The following is a 7,378-nucleotide window of genomic DNA, read 5'->3' on the forward strand; positions in this document are numbered from 1 at the left end:
GGAGCTACAGTTGTTGTATCAGGAGCTGTAGTTGTGACTGTTGTAGTAAGTACAGCAGGTGGAGTGGTCGTGGTAGCTACAGTTGTAGGAACTGCAGGAGTTGTAGTAGGTGCCGTTGTTATGGTTGTCGAAGGAGCTGAAGTTGTAGTTGTTGTAGAAGGTTCTGCAGTCACTGTGGTCATAAGAACAGCAGTTGTTGTAGTAGGAGCTGCACTGGTTGTCGTAGTAGGTTGTGGAGTTGCAGTGGTCGTAGGAGCAGCAGTTGTTGTAGTTAGGGCTGCAAAGGTTGTCGTAGAGGCAGCTGCTGTGGTTGACGTAGGAGCTCCAGTTGTTGTATCAGGAGCTGTAGTTGTGATTGTTGTAGTAGGTGCTGCAGTCACTGTGATCGTAGGAGCAGCAGTTGTTGTAGTTAGGGCTGCAATGGTTGTCGTAGATGCTAAAGTTGTTGTAGGAGCTGCAGTTGTTGTGGGAACTACAGTTGTTGTAGGTGCTGTTGTTGTGGTTGTCGTAGAAGCTGAAGTTGTAGTTTTTGTAGCAGGAGCTGCAGTGGTTGTCGTAATAGGTTCTGGAGTTGTAGTGGTCGTTGGAGCAGCAGTGGTTGTAGTTAGAGCTTCTATGGTTGTCGTAGAGGCAGCTGCTGTGGTTGACGTAGAAGCTACAGTTGTTGTATCAGGTGCTGTAGTTGTGACTGTAGTAAGTACAGCAGGTGGAGTGGTTGTGGTAGCTACAGTTGTAGTAAGTACAGCAGGTGGAGTGGTCGTGGTAGCTACAGTTGTAGGAACTGCAGGAGTTGTAGTTGTTGTAGAAGGTTCTGCAGTCACTGTGGTCGTAAGAACAGCAGTTGTTGTAGTAGGAGCTGAACTGGTTGTCGTAGTAGGTTGTGGAGTTGCAGTGGTCGTAGGAGCAGCAGTTGTTGTAGTTAGGGCTGCAATGGTTGTCGTAGATGCTAAAGTTGTTGTAGGAGCTGCAGTTGTTGTGGGAACTACAGTTGTTGTAGTTGCTGTTGTTGTGGTTGTCGTAGAAGCTGAAGTTGTAGTTGTTGTAGCAGGAGCTGCAGTGGTTGGCGTAATAGGTTCTGGAGTTGTAGTGGTCGTTGGAGCAGCAGTGGTTGTAGTTAGAGCTTCTATGGTTGTTGTAGAGGCAGCTGCTGTGGTTGACGTAGGAGCTACAGTTGTTGTATCAGGAGCTGTAGTTGTGATTGTTGTAGTAAGTACAGCAGGTGGAGTGGTCGTGGTAGCTACAGTTGTAGGAACTGCAGAAGTTGTAGTAGGTGCCGTAGTTATGGTTGTCGTAGGAGCTGAAGTTGTAGTTGTTGTAGAAGGTGCTGCAGTCACTGTGGTCGTAAGAACAGCAGTTGTTGTAGTAGGAGCTGCACTGGTTGTCGTAGTAGCTTGTGGAGTTGCAGTGGTCGTAGGAGCAGCAGTTGTTGTCGTGGGAACTACAGTTGTTGTAGGTGCTGTTGTTGTGGTTGTCGTAGGAGCTGAAGTTGTAGTTGTTGTAGCAGGAGCTGCAGTCACTGTGGTCGTAAGAACAGCAGTTGTTGTAGTAGGAGCTGCACTGGTTGTCGTAGTAGGTTGTGGAGTTGCAGTGGTCGTAGGAGCAGCAGTTGTTGTAGTTAGGGCTGCAATGGTTGTCGTAGATGCTATTGTTGTGGTTGTCGTAGGAGCTGAAGTTGTAGTTGTTGTAGCAGGAGCTGCAGTGGTTGTCGTAATAGGTTCTGGAGTTGGAGTGGTCGTTGGAGCAGCAGTGGTTGTAGTTAGAGCTTCTATGGTTGTCGTAGAGGCAGCTGCTGTGGTTGACGTAGGAGCTACAGTTGTTGTATCAGGATCTGTCGTTGTGATTGTTGTAGTAAGTACATCAGGTGGAGTGGTCTTGGTAGCTACAGTTGTAGGAACTTCAGAAGTTGTAGTAGGTGCCGTAGTTATGGTTGTCGTAGGAGCTGAAGTTGTAGTTGTTGTAGAAGGTGCTGCAGTCACTGTGGTCGTAAGAACAGCAGATGTTGTAGTAGGAGCTGCACTGGTTGTCGTAGTAGGTTGTGGAGTTGCAGTGGTCGTAGGAGCAGCAGTCGTTGTAGTTAGGGCTGCAATGGTTGTCGTAGATGCTAAAGTTGTTGTAGGAGCTGCAGTTGTCGTGGGGGCTACAGTTGTTGTAGGTGCTGTTGTTGTGGTTGTCGTAGGAGCTGAAGTTGTAGTTGTTGTAGCAGGAGCTGCAGTGGTTGTCGTAATCGGTTCTGGAGTTGTAGTGGTCGTTGGAGCAGCAGTGGTTGTAGTTAGAGCTTCTATGGTTGTCGTAGAGGCAGCTGCTGTGGTTGACGTAGGAGCTACAGTTGTTGTATCAGGATCTGTCGTTGTGATTGTTGTAGTAAGTACATCAGGTGGAGTGGTCTTGGTAGCTACAGTTGTAGGAACTTCAGAAGTTGTAGTAGGTGCCGTAGTTATGGTTGTCGTAGGAGCTGAAGTTGTAGTTGTTGTAGAAGGTGCTGCAGTCACTGTGGTCGTAAGAACAGCAGATGTTGTAGTAGGAGCTGCACTGGTTGTCGTAGTAGGTTGTGGAGTTGCAGTGGTCGTAGGAGCAGCAGTCGTTGTAGTTAGGGCTGCAATGGTTGTCGTAGATGCTAAAGTTGTTGTAGGAGCTGCAGTTGTCGTGGGGGCTACAGTTGTTGTAGGTGCTGTTGTTGTGGTTGTCGTAGGAGCTGAAGTTGTAGTTGTTGTAGCAGGAGCTGCAGTGGTTGTCGTAATCGGTTCTGGAGTTGTAGTGGTCGTTGGAGCAGCAGTGGTTGTAGTTAGAGCTTCTATGGTTGTCGTAGAGGCAGCTGCTGTGGTTGACGTAGGAGCTACAGTTGTTGTATCAGGATCTGTCGTTGTGATTGTTGTAGTAAGTACATCAGGTGGAGTGGTCTTGGTAGCTACAGTTGTAGGAACTTCAGAAGTTGTAGTAGGTGCCGTAGTTATGGTTGTCGTAGGAGCTGAAGTTGTAGTTGTTGTAGAAGGTGCTGCAGTCACTGTGGTCGTAAGAACAGCAGATGTTGTAGTAGGAGCTGCACTGGTTGTCGTAGTAGGTTGTGGAGTTGCAGTGGTCGTAGCAGCAGCAGTCGTTGTAGTTAGGGCTGCAATGGTTGTCGTAGATGCTAAAGTTGTTGTAGGAGCTGCAGTTGTCGTGGGGGCTACAGTTGTTGTAGGTGCTGTTGTTGTGGTTGTCGTAGGAGCTGAAGTTGTAGTTGTTGTAGCAGGAGCTGCAGTGGTTGTCGTAATCGGTTCTGGAGTTGTAGTGGTCGTTGGAGCAGCAGTGGTTGTAGTTAGAGCTTCTATGGTTGTCGTAGAGGAAGCTGCTGTGGTTGACGTAGGAGCTACAGTTGTTGTATCAGGAGCTGTAGTTGTGATTGTTGTAGTAAGTACAGCAGGTGGAGTGGTCGTGGTAGCTACAGTTGTAGGAACTGCAGGAGTTGTAGTAGGTGCCGTTGTTGTGGTTGTCGTAGGAGCTGAAGTTGTAGTTGTTGAAGAAGGTTCTGCAGTCACTGTGGTCGTAAGAACAGCAGTTGTTGTAGTCGGAGCTGCACTGGTTGTCATAATAGGTTGTGGAGTTGCAGTGGTCGTAGGAGCAGCAGTCGTTGTAGTTAGGGCTGCAATGGTTGTCGTAGATGCTAAAGTTGATGTAGGAGCTGCAGTTGTCGTGGGGGCTACAGTTGTTGTAGGTGCTGTTGTTGTGGTTGTCGTAGGAGCTGAAGTTGTAGTTGTTGTAGCAGGAGCTGCAGTGGTTGTCGTAATCGGTTCTGGAGTTGTAGTGGTCGTTGGAGCAGCAGTGGTTGTAGTTAGAGCTTCTATGGTTATCGTAGAGGCAGCTGCTGTGGTTGACATAGGAGCTACAGTTGTTGTATCAGGAGCTGTAGTTGTGATTGTTGTAGTAAGTACAGCAGGTGGAGTGGTCGTGGTAGCTACAGTTGTAGGAACTGCAGGAGTTGTAGTAGGTGCCGTTGTTATGGTTGTCGTAGGAGCTGAAGTTGTAGTTGTTGTAGAAGGTGCTGCAGTCACTGTGGTCGTAAGAACAGCAGTTGTTGTAGTAGGAGCTGCACTGGTTGTCATAGTAGGTTGTGGAGTTGCAGTGGTCGTAGGAGCAGCAGTCGTTGTAGTTAGGGCTGCAATGGTTGTCGTAGATGCTAAAGTTGTTGTAGTAGCTGCAGTTGTCGTGGGGGCTACAGTTGTTGTAGGTGCTGTTGTTGTGGTTGTCGTAGGAGCTGAAGTTGTAGTTGTTGTAGCAGGAGCTGCAGTGGTTGTCGTAATCGGTTCTGGAGTTGTAGTGGTCGTTGGAGCAGCAGTGGTTGTAGTTAGAGCTTCTATGGTTGTCGTAGAGGCAGCTGCTGTGGTTGACGTAGGAGCTACAGTTGTTGTATCAGGAGCTGTAGTTGTGATTGTTGTAGTAAGTACAGCAGGTGGAGTGGTTGTGGTAGCTGCAGTTGTAGTAAGTACAGCAGGTGGAGTGGTTGTGGTAGCTACAGTTGTAGGAACTGCAGGAGTTGTAGTAGGTGCCGTTGTTGTGGTTGTCGTAGGAGCTGAAGTTGTAGTTGTTGAAGAAGGTTCTGCAGTCACTGTGGTCGTAAGAACAGCAGTTGTTGTAGTCGGAGCTGCACTGGTTGTCATAATAGGTTGTGGAGTTGCAGTGGTCGTAGGAGCAGCAGTCGTTGTAGTTAGGGCTGCAATGGTTGTCGTAGATGCTAAAGTTGATGTAGGAGCTGCAGTTGTCGTGGGGGCTACAGTTGTTGTAGGTGCTGTTGTTGTGGTTGTCGTAGGAGCTGAAGTTGTAGTTGTTGTAGCAGGAGCTGCAGTGGTTGTCGTAATCGGTTCTGGAGTTGTAGTGGTCGTTGGAGCAGCAGTGGTTGTAGTTAGAGCTTCTATGGTTATCGTAGAGGCAGCTGCTGTGGTTGACATAGGAGCTACAGTTGTTGTATCAGGAGCTGTAGTTGTGATTGTTGTAGTAAGTACAGCAGGTGGAGTGGTCGTGGTAGCTACAGTTGTAGGAACTGCAGGAGTTGTAGTAGGTGCCGTTGTTATGGTTGTCGTAGGAGCTGAAGTTGTAGTTGTTGTAGAAGGTGCTGCAGTCACTATGGTCGTAAGAACAGCAGTTGTTGTAGTAGGAGCTGCACTGGTTGTCATAGTAGGTTGTGGAGTTGCAGTGGTCGTAGGAGCAGCAGTCGTTGTAGTTAGGGCTGCAATGGTTGTCGTAGATGCTAAAGTTGTTGTAGTAGCTGCAGTTGTCGTGGGGGCTACAGTTGTTGTAGGTGCTGTTGTTGTGGTTGTCGTAGGAGCTGAAGTTGTAGTTGTTGTAGCAGGAGCTGCAGTGGTTGTCGTAATCGGTTCTGGAGTTGTAGTGGTCGTTGGAGCAGCAGTGGTTGTAGTTAGAGCTTCTATGGTTGTCGTAGAGGCAGCTGCTGTGGTTGACGTAGGAGCTACAGTTGTTGTATCAGGAGCTGTAGTTGTGATTGTTGTAGTAAGTACAGCAGGTGGAGTGGTTGTGGTAGCTGCAGTTGTAGTAAGTACAGCAGGTGGAGTGAGTCGTGGTAGCTACAGTTGTAGGAACTGCAGGAGTTGTAGTAGGTGCCGTTGTTATGGTTGTCGTAGGAGCTGAAGTTGTAATTGTTGTAGAAGGTGCTGCAGTCACTGTGGTCGTAAGAACAGCAGTTGTTGTAGTAGGAGCTGCACTGGTTGTCGTAGTAGCTTGTGGAGTTGCAGTGGTCGTAGGAGCAGCAGTTGTTGTCGTGGGAACTGCAGTTGTTGTAGGTGCTGTTGTTGTGGTTGTCGTAGGAGCTGAAGTTGTAGTTGTTGTAGCAGGAGCTGCAGTCACTGTGGTCGTAAGAACAGCAGTTGTTGTAGTCGGAGCTGCACTGGTTGTCATAATAGGTTGTGGAGTTGCAGTGGTCGTAGGAGCAGCAGTCGTTGTAGTTAGGGCTGCAATGGTTGTCGTAGATGCTAAAGTTGATGTAGGAGCTGCAGTTGTCGTGGGGGCTACAGTTGTTGTAGGTGCTGTTGTTGTGGTTGTCGTAGGAGCTGAAGTTGTAGTTGTTGTAGCAGGAGCTGCAGTGGTTGTCGTAATCGGTTCTGGAGTTGTAGTGGTCGTTGGAGCAGCAGTGGTTGTAGTTAGAGCTTCTATGGTTATCATAGAGGCAGCTGCTGTGGTTGACATAGGAGCTACAGTTGTTGTATCAGGAGCTGTAGTTGTGATTGTTGTAGTAAGTACAGCAGGTGGAGTGGTCGTGGTAGCTACAGTTGTAGGAACTGCAGGAGTTGTAGTAGGTGCCGTTGTTATGGTTGTCGTAGGAGCTGAAGTTGTAGTTGTTGTAGAAGGTGCTGCAGTCACTATGGTCGTAAGAACAGCAGTTGTTGTAGTAGGAGCTGCACTGGTTGTCATAGTAGGTTGTGGAGTTGCAGTGGTCGTAGGAGCAGCAGTCGTTGTAGTTAGGGCTGCAATGGTTGTCGTAGATGCTAAAGTTGTTGTAGTAGATGCAGTTGTCGTGGGGGCTACAGTTGTTGTAGGTGCTGTTGTTGTGGTTGTCGTAGGAGCTGAAGTTGTAGTTGTTGTAGCAGGAGCTGCAGTGGTTGTCGTAATCGGTTCTGGAGTTGTAGTGGTCGTTGGAGCAGCAGTGGTTGTAGTTAGAGCTTCTATGGTTGTCGTAGAGGCAGCTGCTGTGGTTGACGTAGGAGCTACAGTTGTTGTATCAGGAGCTGTAGTTGTGATTGTTGTAGTAAGTACAGCAGGTGGAGTGGTTGTGGTAGCTGCAGTTGTAGTAAGTACAGCAGGTGGAGTGGTTGTGGTAGCTACAGTTGTAGGAACTGCAGGAGTTGTAGTAGGTGCCGTTGTTGTGGTTGTCGTAGGAGCTGAAGTTGTAGTTGTTGAAGAAGGTTCTGCAGTCACTGTGGTCGTAAGAACAGCAGTTGTTGTAGTCGGAGCTGCACTGGTTGTCATAATAGGTTGTGGAGTTGCAGTGGTCGTAGGAGCAGCAGTCGTTGTAGTTAGGGCTGCAATGGTTGTCGTAGATGCTAAAGTTGATGTAGGAGCTGCAGTTGTCGTGGGGGCTACAGTTGTTGTAGGTGCTGTTGTTGTGGTTGTCGTAGGAGCTGAAGTTGTAGTTGTTGTAGCAGGAGCTGCAGTGGTTGTCGTAATCGGTTCTGGAGTTGTAGTGGTCGTTGGAGCAGCAGTGGTTGTAGTTAGAGCTTCTATGGTTATCGTAGAGGCAGCTGCTGTGGTTGACATAGGAGCTACAGTTGTTGTATCAGGAGCTGTAGTTGTGATTGTTGTAGTAAGTACAGCAGGTGGAGTGGTCGTGGTAGCTACAGTTGTAGGAACTGCAGGAGTTGTAGTAGGTGCCGTTGTTATGGTTGTCGTAGGA

This window comes from Oncorhynchus gorbuscha, unplaced genomic scaffold, assembly GCF_021184085.1.
Source record: "Oncorhynchus gorbuscha isolate QuinsamMale2020 ecotype Even-year unplaced genomic scaffold, OgorEven_v1.0 Un_scaffold_2192, whole genome shotgun sequence".
NCBI classification, from domain to species: domain Eukaryota; kingdom Metazoa; phylum Chordata; class Actinopteri; order Salmoniformes; family Salmonidae; genus Oncorhynchus; species Oncorhynchus gorbuscha.